Genomic DNA, 15,837 nt, shown 5'->3' on the forward strand with positions numbered 1-15,837 from the left:
AGAAATGCAGTGTTTAAAAGGCTGCAAATTGAGCTGGACTCTGTATACTGCTACTGTAGTGGAAGGAATTACTCCCTGAGCACATATCTTTGAGGCTACTGCTTTGCAGAGCTACCTGCAGAGCTGGCTGGGAGGTGCCTCCAGCCGAAACAAGCAAAGATAGTTCAGGTGGTTTGAAATGGGGCAATGAGCTCTCCTTCCAGCAGCTCGGTCAACAGATGTGAGCAAGCACACAAAGACCCCAGGGCAGGATGGAGAAGTGTTCTCCCCTGCAGCACATTTCCCTTCATAGCTGAAAGACCTCAATTTGCTTGTAGCTCCCTTAGGCTCCTTCCAAAATCCTAGCTTAAAGACAAATATGCTTCTTTTTTCCAGAAAAGGACTGAAAAAGCTTCCCTAAGGGAGCACTAGATGTCCTTTTCATCTCAAAAGATAACAACTTTTTGGTGTAAGCAAACAGACATTATTTTTTACAACACAATGCATTTTTTACAATGCAAGCTGTGCTGAAGAGAGCTTAAAATTAAAGAACATGCAACAAATTAAAAGAGTATTTGAAAGGAATAACAAACAAAACCACTAAGTAATGATTAAATATTGATATTAAAATGCAATGGACCTGTACAAAGAAAATGCAACTGCCCATATATATTTTTATATATTATGTTATCAGCTATTATCCCTTTTCCTGACATTGTAAAGAATCACAGGGCTTATATCATTTCACATAATAAAAGTAAGCAGCAGCAGATCTCTTATTCCTGACATCTCTGTAACCATTCAGGCAAAAAGAGAGGAGCTTCTGCTATCAAAAAATAAAGAAAGAAATTCTGGGCAGGAGCAAAAGCTTTGCCTTTCTGTTTTGCCATTCTGAGCATTCATACCAATGAGCAGTCAACAATAACTTCAGGAGTGCTACCAGCAGACATGCTTTCAACTATATTTTTTGAACAGATAACACATACAGGTAAACAATTTAAAACAACAGCCTAGGATTTACACTCCTAAAAAACATATTAGTGAGTATAATAGTCATAATACTTGAAATAAAAATGCTCTTTTGGGAGAAAAAGTGTTACCTGCTCTGGAAACCATGTATCTGTATTTGCTTGTTCACATCACTACAATATGGTTCTTTTTATATTTCATTGTCAAAATCGCTAAATAAGCTCATTTCCCTAAGGAAGGGTACATCTACACAGAAAGAAGAGGCATCCGTATTTTAAGGCAGCACAGGTATGATTCCGTTTTTGCAAAACATACCTAAACTCTGTTACCAAAGATAATACAGAGGCCCTAATGAGAGTTGTCTAATCATGGGGTTTTGTTTGGACAGAAATAAGGACATAACTTAGAGCTTTAACGACATAAAATGAAAGAGGGGCCAAAATCTAGATGTCCTCATTGAAAAAGTACTTCCAAAGCATCTGTTTAGTCTTTAAAGTCATCACCCATTTTGCACACTGGGTAAGAATCTGGATTTAATAAAACCAAATTCATGCCTAAATTTCACCTGAGCAGTGTTTCCTACTGATTTACACTTGGCTTTCAGATATTTCTACTCTCTAAGAAATACCTGGCACAGGACCTTTGCAAAATTTAATCCTGCTAAATCTAAGCCCTATCATGAATTAAACTGCTAAAAATACAAGGTCAGCCTCTTCTGCAGTCCAACCTCCAAGCAATTTGTTTACTGTGTTATATTTATGGGTATTTTTATGAAGGCAGATTTATATACTAAAAATGATTTCTGCATCAGATCACCAAGAAGCCAACTGAAAAGTGATTAGGATACCTATTGCATTACAGTTTTCAGAATGGCAGGGAAAGTAGAAAGAAGAGCCAGCCCTCCTGATTTCTGTGTTCTGCATTTCTGCCTTCAGACAGGATTTCTTAGTTGATGGGGAAGACCACCTCCTTAGGAACATATTTTGCACATATTTCCACCTATCTGATGACCATATTCAGTTTCTGCATAGTTCTGATATTGCTAATGATATTTCTCTCAAATAATGTATAATTATGAGCCTATAAAACTTTAATGAAGATGCTTTATAGCCTTTTATAATTGTCACCAAAATCTATGCTGTAAGCTAAAATGTACTTTTAATTTCTACTTGTTATGTTTACACTGTGCAAACAGATTCATTACAGTAACAGCTAGTTATTATTTCTTAGAAGACTATACAAATCTCCCGTTAGAAGTCTGCATAAAGCAAACAAATAATTATTTATGTTTGCTTCCATTTTGTTTGGAAGCAGAAAAGCTAAACAAACTGTAACACAACTGTAAAAATTCCTACAGGGATCAAACACTACAAAGCTAAAACCATACCTCTGCTGCTTTCCACCTTGTCTTTTCCATCTTGTCAAGACTCAAGATGCTGAATGTATTTGCAAGAGCAAGAAGTTAAAATACCCAGAAGACAATTATACTCACTGCCTAGCTCAAACAACATAAAGTCTTTGGAGCCTGATGCAAAACATGCTGAAATCATTGCAAGGTGCTCTTCCAATCTCAATGCCTCAAAAGTCTTGCTGTTCTTAGTCCAGGCAAATCTCAGAGCAAGCTTCTCTCCTCACTGATGCGTGGACATCATTGTGAGCAGGACTGCTGTAAATTGGTCATACTCACATGAAATGGCATTCATTTTCTTTATGCAAGACAGAAAGGCAGGAGGGCTGAATCCAGGACTCCCTTTACCACTGTGAAATGGGATTTCTTCATTGCATTTAAGACAGGATAGGTATGGCAGGACAGATGTAACAGGGTATTAAAACTCCAAGAACTGGGAGGGAAGAAGGCCTGACATCCTCACCAGAGCCTGTGAGGGTTCCCTGCTGGCCTGCCAGCTCTGTGGGTCAGACAAGTGATCCCAAAGGCATTCTTCCACGCTTACACTTTCAGCCAAGTTTTAGAACCTGTCCTATAGTAAAATGTGCAGTACCTTTCTTGCCTCACAAAATAACCATGGGAAGAATTTCAAAAGACACATACCCCTTTCAGAAAAATTTTTAAAATGCAACCAAAAAGAAACAAAGTTCAGCTTATCAAGCAACTGGAAAAACTCAAGTGCTAGCAGTGTGAAAGTCCCCTGGCGTGGCCCAGAGAGGGCGCACATTCTCTGCTCCTCTGTCCCTTGTGAAAAGAGCAGGACTCACGCTGCTGCAGTGCACCGCATCTGCCAGTCTGACAGCAGCTCCACTACCAGTCCTGACAATCCTGGCCTGGCCTTAGCTGCTCCTCCAACAGCAAACTCTCCTAGAAAGGAAACGAAGCCAAAGTTGGCTTTGGCAAGACAGAGGTGCAAATCTGATTTTCCTTCATGGAGTAAATTACAGATCCTGCAAACTCATGCAGCTGGAAGCTGACAGCTTCAAATGAGAGGAATTTATCATTATTATTTTAGTATGAGAGCAGCTCACTGATTGCAGCTTGACAACTTGAGTTAATTAGTTGATGAAGGGTCTGATGCACACTGGCTGGCTTCGCATCTGTTGGACGGTGACACAATCAGTGGAATAAAATCCATACTTAAAAGGTCTTTGGTCTTTTTAATCCTAAACTACAAATCACAAAATCCATATAGCAAAACCTGCAGATCAGAGTAATTACACAAGAGGTTCCCCTTTCTTGGCCCCTGGGACAGCCTGGTCTCTGCTGCTTATTGAAGCTCATAAACAGACAGACATGACTTCAAAAGCATCCTCTTTTCCTCCTACAGTCCCAGTGGTTCTCAATAATACGATAACTGGTTTGAACTCAACCTGGCAATGTTCCCCTATGGCTGCTTTGCCCAGCAGGGAAATACCAACCTGCAGGTTTTCCTCTGCTGCTGCCAAACAGCAGGATTTACCCACATTGTCAAAAAGATTATGTCAAGATCATCTGATCCCCCCATCAGATCAATGTGCAGAGCCTCTTGCATCCAAGTTTGCAAAATGGTAAGGTTCTCAGTAGTCAGCTAGAATAGTATGTGAAACCATAATGTCCCATGTTCCTGAGAAGTGGTGGAGAAACAAAAATCGTAGGAAAGCTGTCTGGGAAGTGATCTACATGGGACTGGAGCCACTGAAAGCCATTAAGCATTGAGGGACAAGGGAAGAACATTGCCTCCTGGGAACAAGAACAGGCCATTGCTGGTAGACTGGGAGCTACTGTAGATGTTTAGCCAGACCTCTGCCTGGCTCTACCTGTAATCAGTGGCATAGCTATCAGTCTCTCTGTGGCCCTATTTCTTAGCACACAGAAAAGCATTTTTTTCCTCTACCTTTCATATCCACATTTTGCACTTTTCAGGGCAGAGCCTGCTTCCAAGTCTTTTTTTACTTATCACCTAGGAAGACGAACTGCACTTCTAGGAGCTCTCTTAAATCAAAAGCAAAAAAGGAAGCTCCAAGGGTCACCAGGATGTCTGAAATGTTGTAAATCAGAGGTTGCTGGAGAGCAATCAAGAGAAAGGGGGTCACTTCCTTTAGATGAAGACAATGAAATTTCAAGACAAGCAGCTCTTGTCACTTGAAGCACTGAGCAGAGTGTATAACTCCGCACTCATCTCACCTGGGCCTCCTGAGCTATGAAAGGGGCTGCAAAGAAAGGCACACAGCTGTGGGCACAGCAGCCAATATTTAGTAAGAGATGTGCATGACAAACAGAAATGGCTGAGTAGAAGACACTACAAGGCTTTACTAGTTTAATTCTGGCATGTTTTAATCTTGTTTTTATTCATCCACACAACAACTCTGTTGACAGTCTGCATTCCTGTATCAGAAACATTTTGGTCTGGAATCCCTGCTTATCTACACTTCTTGAAATACCATAAAAGCAGATGAATATTTTTTGTATATACAGGACTATTTCCTCTCAGTTTGAGAGCAGCTTAAAGAATTGGCTTCAACAACTTTGCTGTGATTTAAGTTTATTTTTTGACCATGCTGAGCTCTGACAGAAGAGAGGCTCCAGTGAGAGCCATGCTTTATTCTGCCTCCACTAGGATGCTATTGAAAATCTTGGGATGAATCAAGACAGCACAGGTGCTGCACACTGAGTTTAAAAGCAAAACATTCTGCTGCAATAATGTTTGAGCATTTAGGGCACCTCAAAGATGATTTTTTTTGTTATTATGCTCTAAACAAAAAAACCCTTTCCATGTTGACATTAATTTCTATAACACAGCTTTCAATACAAAACAACCCTAAAATTCAATAGACTGCACCCAGGATGGCAATGGCTCAAAATTAGAAGCAGCATGTTGGCATTTTTCCCAGAAAAAGAAATATATACTTCTATGTATATGTACAGGCACTTTTTATTTTTCACAAGATCAGTGCAGCTCTGGGGGTTATTCCCACCTCACTCAGCCAGAGGCAGGGACAGGCTGGTATTTGCAGTGCATGAAACCTTAGGCATGAGAAGCAGCTTGTTTACCTGACCAACTGTGAGTGTGCACCAGAAGTAGTTAGCACTACTATGATGCTGAAGCCTTATGCTTCCTATCCAAGACAGAGACCTTAGCTTGAGGGCTGCTTGTCTCGTCTCAGTTCTTCCAGGACAGAATTATTAGGCTACAATAAGCAAGCTCCTAACAGCAAGATGATGAGACTAAAGGAATCCCCTTGGTCATCCCCAGCCAGTTGTGAACAAATCCCTGCACTAGCAGCAAGGTTAGATAGATTTTTCTGTAGGAGCAGGTTACAGAAGCTCCTTATTTTAAATCCTCCACCAAGCCTACTGTGATGATGTCTGTAGCTCTCTTTGAACCAGCAAGAAGTGCAAGTCGATTCTTGCAGTAACAGGGCAGAAGAGATGCAGTTCCACATACCCTTACACACTCCTGAAGAGACATCTGAATGCTGTCCAGAAATTAATTACATGGCATGACAAGCTCTGACAATTAGATAATGAGACTGCTTGATGGCTAGGATTTTAAATAAGGATCTTTCAAGGGAGAAACTCTGCAACAGGCAGTGCAACTGTCATAGCAGCCTGAGCTGTCATGAAAGCATAGCACCAATGAGACAGCCCTACAGGCTTCACAACTGCAACTGCAAAGGGAAGAAAAGATCCTGGGGAAAAAGGACCTACTTAACTACACCTGTACCTCACATTCATCATCAGGCTATCCCCCCTTGCAAGGGGACTGGAACAGAGGAAGACTTGAGTCTTCTCCAGACTACAGTTGGCCCTCATGAAGCAGCAGGGGAAGCCAGCACCACCATCTGCTCTCACTGGGGCTGGAAGAGGCAGTCTGTCACACCACATCAGGCAGTGGTCACAAGCATGTAAACAAAACCAGTCCTGTCCAGTGTGACAGCAGGCCCAGCAGCCTCAACACCGGCTAGACCCAAAAATGCACTGCCTCCAGAATCCCCTGCATATTTACTCTGAAGGCTGCTGCTCCTGCACCTCATCACTGAAGGGGAATTTTGGCAAAGGGGAATTTTGGCAAAGGGCTTTTGCTGCCATACACCATTGTACACACTTCTCTGATGGCTGCTCTTGAAAATCAGTGTTACACAGCTCTTGCCTCTTTTCGGTAAAAAAACAACACTCCCACTTTTGCAGTTTTCTCCCTTTGCATGCAAAGGGAATGGATGAAGCAGCAAGGATTTCAGGAGAGTAAATAACCACAGTGACTTGACAGCAAGTAAATCAGCACTTTGTAGTGTTCATGGCAACCGTTTCTGGCATCGAAGGAGAAGAAACAATTCATTACACAACAAATAAACTATGATCTTGCATTTACAAGGCAGACTTTCAATGCAGCCAATTACTGTATATGTAATGGTGACTAAAAGTCTTATGTTACCACTTACAGATCACCTATGAGATGACTGGGTTTTATCAGTATATCCTTTTTTATGAAAAAGGATCAAGGAACATTTTAAATAGGGAAGATGGGTTTCAGTAGTAGATGGGAGCCTGTTTCCCTCCTATATGTGTGAAAATCTTATGTCTCTTCATGCTTCTTCAAAAGGAGAGTGACCATGAGGTTGAGGGAGGCAATTCCCCTCCTCTACTCTGCTTTCATGAGCCCGCACCTGCACTTTTGCATTCAGCTCTAGAGCCCACAACACAAGAGGGATGCGGGCCTGTTGGAGTGAGTCCAGAGAAGGCCATGAAGATGCTCCAATGGCTGGAGCACCTTCTGTATGGAGACCAGCTGAGAGAGTTGGGTTGTTCAGCCTGGAGAAAACTTCAGGGAAGACCTTATAGCCTTCCAGTGCCTAAAGGTGCCTATAAGAAAACTGGAGAGGGACTTTTTACAAGGGCATGTAGTAATAGGACAAAGGCAAATAACTTTAAACTGAGAGTAGATTAGTTACAAGGAAGTTCTTTTTTTTGAGGGTGGTGAGACACTGGAACAGGTTGTCCGGAAAAGTTGTCTGCCCCATCCCTGGCAATGCTCAAGACCAGGCTGGATGGGGCTTGGAGCAACCTGGTCTAGTGGAAGGTGTCTATGCCCGTGGCAGGGTGGTTGGAACTAGGTGAATTTTAAGGTCAATTCCAACCCAAAGCATTTTATGATAGACAAGGGGTAATGGGTTCAAACTTAAACAGGAGAAGTTTAGGTTACACACAAGGAAGAATTTCTTTACTGTAAGGGTGGTGAGGCACTGGAACAGGTTGCCCAAAGAAGTTGTGAATGCTCCATCCCTGGCAGTGTTCAAGACCAGGTTGGACAGAGTCTTGGGTGACATGGTCTGGTGTGAGGCATCCCTGCCCTCTCATCCCTGCCAGCTCAACTTTCTTCTTTAGAATCAAGGATCAAATCTCTACCTAGATAGGTGCACTGAAGCACTGTTCACTTAAACTAGATCTGCTTTTAACATTACATGCTAATTAACCATTGGGTTTTGATACAAATCCCTCAGAGGCTCATGCTCCTCAGTCATGAATCTGATATATGAGCAAGATTCTCAGCCTGCAAAATAACTATAAGGAAATCAAAAGCACTGGAAGGGTTTACACCAATTGAGAACCCAATCTTCAAACTGCAGAGGCTTCTGCTCAGGCATAGTGTCACCACTGGGGTATTTCTCTCCATGTATGTGCTGCCTTTTTCATTTCTGCTAGAAAATATCTGCAGCAGCATTTCTGAACTGTGCCCTGGGGTTTGTTTAATTTTCCCCCTTTCTTTGAGTAGGGGCTCTGTTTTCTTGATTCAGTTGAGCTATGCATGCCAAGGCTTGACTATATGATTTATCCTGCTATGGCACAGGTGAGGTGCCCTTCCCTCAAGCTGTCACCAGCCTTGCTGGAGAATCAGCTGCCAGCTGGGCCTCAGCATCTATGGAGGAACCTCACATGTCACAATGTTAAACTCCCTCTGGCTCCTCCATCTGGGAGCACTGGCTGGCTCCTTTCTCTTTCAAGGCAAGCAGCCAGTAAGGGCCAGAAGTCACTTCACACTGTTATTTGCTACCTGCCAATCCACATGCACAAGCTAGCTTAATTTAAGAATCTGGCTTTTAGATTTATTTTTCCTTCCAGGCAAAGGAGTACCAGGACACTGCTGCTGAATACATGTTTTGTTATAGCCTCCCATTGCTGCTGAATGCCATAGTTTATTCTATATCAGGTTGTTCATCATAGCCCTGGTTTTGTTTTTCAATGTGTTTTTGGAAGATGCATGGTCTGAATGCACCGTGCAGTACCGCATGGAAATTTCCCTAAAGCAGATTAGAAGATACTCAGAGGCAGAGTGGCTCCCTGGGGTAGGGACCCACGCAGCTGTGGCAATGAGAAAGCTCTTGGGATTTATCAGCTCAGCTAGTATTTATTAAAGGATTCAAATGTTCTCTTCCTTCTTCCTGTGTGGGCCGATCCAGCTCCCACAGAAGTCAGTGGGAGATCTACCTACAGGTCTGAAGGGCACAGAGGCAAACTTCTGAGAAACTTTTTAATTTAGAGAACTATTTAAAGCCATGACCCTGTAGAGTGAAATAGCTAAATGAGACATCTGCAGCTACTTTACTGACAGCTGCCCTCCTACACTGAGCCTGTACAGTTCAAAAAACTTGATATGCCTCTTGATGTGCTGAATGAGAGGATTAGATCCATCCTTTTCCTAGAAGAATGGAAGGAAAGACAGGAGTCAGTATACTTCACAGATAAACTGACGAGAAGGACTAAGACTTTGTCCCTGAAAATTAAGTAGGCTTTCAGACAGAGTTTCTGGTGCACCTCTGACACAGACCTCCATGTTGAGTCACTGATTCAATCCCTGTGCTGCAATTTTGCTCTCCAGCCCTTTTTTTTATACCATCTCTCACCAGCTTACTGAGGTTTCTAGGTGTCTGTGCAACACTGCTGGTGACAGACATGCTCTATGGTAGTCATAATAACAGCATAATGATAAGGACAAGGTACCCAACACAAACCTGAAATCTGACTGTTCACACAAGGAACATGAACATGAACTCATCAATGCATAACATATGCTAAGATACTTTTTTTTTCCTGGTACCTAGCAGATACCAAGAAAGAGCTTTTCTGAGCAAAAGGTTAACTTTACTGTTAATTATCAGTATAACGACAACTAGCCTTTACTAAAATGTTTTTTGTGTTTAGTAGAAGAGCATTTACATGTGGCCAGTGATTCCAGTGTTATCCACTCTGTGCTGAAAAATTACATTGGCTGGGTGAAAACTCACTTCAACCAGAACACGTATTAAAACCTATGTATTGACTTGATTCCTTCAAGACACATCTGCAAATGGAAATGGAGGTCTGCCGCATTTCCAGTAACCTTGACATTGTTCTAAAGTACTTTGCTAACAGCTACCACTCAGTACAAGCAAGGGAAGACAACACAGAAATGGGGAAATACAATATGGACAGGTGGTGGTAATGAAAAGGAGTGAGACACACTGTCATCACATAGGGAGTATTTAAGCTTTGCTTACAGAAATCGTTTCTCACATACCAAAAGAAGCTGCTAGCCACTCAGTCAGAGCCAAGAATTTTGTCAGATTTGGGCATGCAGTACTGAACAGCTTTGCATTTCCAAAACATACAGTTTTTCTATAGTGGTAACCACTGCATTCCCATCATGCTGATGCAAAACTACAGCATTGGACCCACTTGTCCAAGGTCTGAGTAAATTGCTCCCTTCTTCTGTGCTCCTTTCACAGCGAAGAACCCATGTCCTGCTCTGCCTTCCCTCTCCCCACAGCCCCTCTCTCAAATTATTCAAGCATGTTTGCAAGAAGGGAACAAGTTACTTTTCAGCCACAATGACAAGCCTCCACAAAGGAAGAGTACACTTTTTACAGCTAATAGATATCTATACTTAAAAGATGCAACAAAACACCTTTAAAACCAACCATCCAACATTAATAATCAAGTTTAGGGGTTCTGCAAGGTACTTCAGGTGAAGTCAATGAGTTCTTTTATAACATGTGCATGTGGAAGCACAAAGCAATGTAGGAAGGTACTGCAGTACAAACTAACTCACTAACAAGCTAGTGTTTTCAAAAGGTAAAGGAAAGCTCTGACATATGGGTACAACAAAATAGAAGGACATGTCAGGTACCTTTTGTTAGTAGATGTTATAAGAAGTGAAGAATATATGAAATATATATCAATAAATGTACCCTTCAGCTCCTCTTTTTTTACTCTCTCTTTGCTACTGACACTTATAAATCAATATCTTTCTGGCTCCCAGAAAGATCTTGTTCCAGCCACTTTATCAAGCCATACTAAATAAATCATATTTGGCAGCATAACTCATATCTTTCCACAAATGAGATTTAGAGGAACTAATCTCCAAACGTAGCTTCTTAGTATATGCAATAAAGCCACCCCTTCTACCAAATTCACATCTGTAATATTTCAGTATGCATGGTAGCAAACAAGGAAACCACAAACAGGTCCACTTAATGCATCTTTACATAGCTTAGAAAAAAGTTTCCTTAATTTTCATTAACATTTTTCCAAAGAGCTAAAAAATCTGAAAGCATTAATAGCCTCACAGTGCTGAAGCCGTATATCGTACTGCAAGGGTGTGAAATGCACTTCAGTTGGTTTCACAAGCACACCCTGTGTTTAGCAGTATATTCTGTATACTCAGAAAAAAACTAACAAAGGCTAATTTCTGCATGTGGGATGAAGCACAGCATGTAGAGTTCAGAGGTCTAAGTCCTACAGCCGCTTCTGCTACATGCTCTACTAAAGGCTTTATGCAAAATGCATTGAAATTTTCCTATGCGTATATGGGTTTAAGACCTACACTAGATCTGTTTCCATCTCTTCAGACCTCAGTCTGTAGATCTGAAACAGAAAAGGCCAAGCCAGTCTCAAGGTTCAATCCTGTCCTCATTTATTAGATGCCTTGAGACTCTCTTTTAATTAAGAAAGTCTGGTGAAAGTATTTTCAAGAAAGTCTCTGCTGCCAGAGCCTCAATCAAAGCTGATGGATAGGAATCACTTGATCCAAAGCCCCAGAACAGAAAAGCATTATTATTAAACGCTGTTATGATTTAATATCTTTGCACATTTACTCAATGATTTAACAACAGCTCTCTCCAAATATATTGCTGGAGAGAGACCTGTTCTGTACTGCACCATGTTACATACCCTATGCAAATAACAAAACCACTGATCAACAGAAAATGCAACTGGATTTTTGGTCATGAATACAAAGAGTCAGTAGTTGTTCTTTTTTATTGTTCCTACATGTACAATTTTCTCAGTACTCAAGGCAGAGCACTGAGCTAAAATGGTCACTGCTGAGAACCTTGTGCCAACGATATTAGGATAGAGGAGGTGTAATTAATATCTAAACAGGGTAATTCTTATGCAGTAATCAGACTTTACTTTAGATTGCTGATTTACAAATAACAAACACTGGAAAGAAAACAGAGAATTCACTGTTTCTTCACTTTTTTTCTTCTGCCCTTTTACCCGCTCACACCCAAATACTGCACCCTGATAGAAGCCAGAGCTTTCTGGCTCAATACTTATCCTAATCTGGAAATAACTCAGATACATATTTTATTGATGATATTCCATATGTCAACTAAAAATACAAAAGAACAAAAACACCCAAAAAACAAACAAACAAAAAAAAGAAAAACCAAGCACCACCAAAACAAACAAAAAAAACAGTACAACAAATCAACAACCAAATATCAAACCCAGAAAATTTGCCTTCACCATAAGCCTGTACCAACACAGAAGCCACCGGCACTGCAGAACATCAGCCTCACAGAAATTCCGCAGGGGCTGTGACCTGTTGGAAGATAAATGAGCAGAAAGGCCAAGTTTCCGAATGCCCTCTGCTGGCACCTGTCAGTATTACTGAGAGTTTCACCCGGTTCCTAACGAGCCTTTCAGAAAACTAATTTTAATGATACCCTGGGTTTATTACATTCACCCTCATAATTTTACCTTCTTCCAGCCTTGCTTTAATGGCCAAGTTTGCTTAGTTTCAACCAACAATAGAAACTGAAGTGCTGTAGTTCTCCTTGTAAACAACATGGGTAGGTTTGCCATTTAGATGGAAAATATGTCAGAAAAAAATACCAAATCCACTTCTAGGGTTCATCACCTTCATTATTTTGACCAGCTGCTTTTCAGGAAGCTGCTGTGAAGTTTTTCTTACCTTCCCACTGAGTACAAGGGCTGCAGGAACCCAGCCACCTTCCTGCTGCAGGATCCAGGAAAGAACTGCTTGGCTGGGTTTTTATCCCCAGCGATGTGCTGGCTCACAACACCCAGCACAGCCATCACAGCGACAGCCGTCACAATGAGTGCTATAGCACAGTCACGACCACACAGCCGCAGCAACCAAGGCTGCCCCTCCCCAGGTGCACCAGACCTCCAACAACAGATGCAGCACAGGGATACAGCTGTAACAGTTGCACAAAATGCTAGACATTTTTTGAATTGTTTTCTCCATTTTGCCCAAAATAACCTGCATCTAGTAGATTTCCAAGCATGATGGAATGACCATCTTATTTCCAACATTGCCCTTAACCATTCACTAGGAAAAGTCATTAGGAACTGGTAGGGAAGAAAGCCAAGTTACAGATCCTTGATATTCTGTGAATTACTATTCTTTTACCATAACCTTTCAGTTACATGAGGATGTTGTGTCTGATGATACTTCAGTTATGTTTCAATTCCATGTTAACAACTACACAGCTGTATCAGAAGAGATCAACAATAATACAGGTCAGGAATACATATCCTGGAGCGATCACTGACTTCTTGAAAGAGATGATTATGTTTTTGCATGGCAGAGCTTTCTCAAAGGTATAGCTGTTGAAGACACAGGCCTGACAAAGCAACCTATTTTCCATGGAGCACTCTAAGGGAGGAAACCATTTCAAGCATGGTTGATAACAAGGGCTACTGGGGGAAGGAACACTCCTGCCTCTCACAGTGTTCACAAAAAAAGACCAGGTAATAAAACACCACTGGCTAAAAATGTCAAAACCTCCTTCATGAAGAAATGGTCATTGCACTCATGAACTGAAGAGGACAGACATGGCACTGCTCTGGTTTAGGACAAAGAATAAGCAACTACATCCTGTGGTTCAGGGTCCTATTGTTGGCAGTGTGCTCCTCTGAGCTCCCTTCATTGACACACCAAAGGACTTCAGGACAACGTTTTACTAGGGATACATTTTTGCTTTCAGGCAAGTATAAATTTTAATCAGTCTCTGTCCATTAGCTTCACCTTGCTTTCTCTACTCCTTGCAGGCAAATAGGGGTAGAGAATAGGGCACAGAATAGGGGCAGAGCTCCAGCTCTCTCCTATCCAACAGTGAACTTCAGTAATGACATTTCTGCCATCTACTACTTAGACAGGAAAACAGGCACTTCCTTGGTGTTGTACATTTGAAGTTTAACATTACAGCATTTATTATGTTTAAGAAATCTTTGATGAACCTACAAAAAAATCCAGCTTCAGTTAACCCAGAAAAGAAGATAGCAACATGGATACAACCTTAAAATCCCTGCTTGCGTAACGTATCATGACAGGAGTGAGTCTCCTGATGACAGATCACCTCAACCTGCTACTGCTTCAGGACCAGGAACTGAATCTATCTTTACAGACTCTGATTTCTGTTATTGCAGTTGGTGGCCCCATGGAATGCTGTTCAAGCTAAAAACAAAACAAAACAACAAACAAACAAACAAAAACAAACAAACAAAAACAAACAAACAAAAAAAACTCAGAACCAAAACCAAACAAAAAACCATCTCAGGCCATCCATGAAAAGCTGTTTCAGCCTAGTGTTTATTGTTACTGGTGTGGAATAGATACAGTGACTACTGGGCTACCTTTTTGATTTGCACTAGTTTGGCATCTGTATGGATGACATTTTAATTTTATCATCCTTTGCCATATTTACATATAAGTGCTTTTTTTGGACTGGATAGGGAAATCTGATCTAGAAATCTGCAGGGTACCTGCTTCCAGAGGGGAAATCAACTTGACCATCACATTCTGGTCAAATGAGACCCATAATCATTAGCACACTAGAAAGACGTTTGTCTTTTTTGGAATAGAAAATGCCAGGATGCAAGGGATGGGAGAAGAGCTGGCACTTAAACATAATACAGCAACATGCCTTTGTTTTGACACAAAATACATTCTAGTTCAGTAAATATGCCAGTGGTAAAGCAGAATAACAATACCCTTTAAAAAAGCCTGCAAAATAGTGTTTTCTACTCAAAGACAAGGTTGCTGCATTGTCAGGTCTTCCTCCCACCATGGTGATACCTGGAGCTTTCCAAGCTTTACATCTCTGAAAGCAACAGAAGCAGAGGCTCTAGAAAAAAGACTGAATCAAGAACTGGAGCATCAAAAACTAATTTCAAAAGAAGATTTCAAACCAAATACTTCAGAAAACATTTGCATAAAGACACCTCATTCAAAACCTCCTTCTAAAGCAGCACCATGGTATTCTCTTGCTTATGCTTTTCATGGAATTTCAAATCAAATAACCTGTATTTGCAAAACCAGAATATCTTATTCCCCAAATCCTGTAAATTCACTGTGGTGTCATTATTATTGATGTCAATGACAATGCTGTCATATGTGGCAGTCCTAAAACTCCAGCTGGGTTCTTCCCTTCTTGATAAGAGATTTCAAGGGACTTGCACAGAAATAGTAAATCAGAATGTAAGAACTAGATACAAGTTCTACCAACATACAGCTCACTCCTCTAGTTCCATTTCTTCTGCAGTGAAAACAAAAGGGGGGGGGGGGGGGGGGGTCAAAATAGTGAGGCACTTCTCAGGTATTTCCTGATACTGACCTTCACAGAATGATTAGTCGTGCCTGGAAAATAAAGATGCTAAAATACTTTATAAGAGGACAACAATTACTCTGGATATTACAAGTATTTACTAAGCCTGGGGTCAAAAATAAAGAGATACAGAAAATTCTGAGAAAAGAAGCATCAGAGAATCTCTTGAAAACAAAGTTCAAAGACCAAAAATATGGGTAAGACAATTTAAACATATAACACCATCTTGTTATATCCTGTATAATTTACCACAGTAATGTATGTTTCAGCCAATTGGCTGGAAAATGGCTTTGTGGAGAAGGACCTGGGGGTTCCAGTGGCCAACAAATTAAATATAACTCAGCAGTTGCCCTCAAGGATGAAGATGAGCTGTGTACTAGGTTGTCTTAAAAGAAAGGAAGCCAGAAGATCAATAGAATTGATTAGCTTGCTCCACTCAACACTTGCAAACTGTGCCTTCGGTAGCAGGGCCAGTTCAAGGGTCCCCAGTACAAAATGGACACTGATACCCTGGAGCAAGAGTAATGGAGGGACAGACACCAGGATGATTAAGAAGCTGAAGCAAGTGCT

At 41.2% G+C, this 15,837-nt stretch overlaps 1 protein-coding gene across 3 annotated transcripts in view; it reads right to left on the reverse strand.

The window, feature by feature from the left end:
- Positions 1–15,837, reverse strand: part of TSPAN4 (tetraspanin 4) — a 488,804-nt gene that overhangs the window by 238,775 nt on the left and 234,192 nt on the right. The gene's annotated exons all lie outside the window — the stretch shown is intronic.

Source organism: Pezoporus flaviventris, unplaced genomic scaffold (assembly GCF_033815535.1).
Source record: "Pezoporus flaviventris isolate CSIRO_AGI_PZ_B2104156 unplaced genomic scaffold, CSIRO_AGI_Pfla_v1 ptg000036l, whole genome shotgun sequence".
In the NCBI taxonomy this organism is placed as follows: Eukaryota; Metazoa; Chordata; class Aves; order Psittaciformes; family Psittacidae; genus Pezoporus; species Pezoporus flaviventris.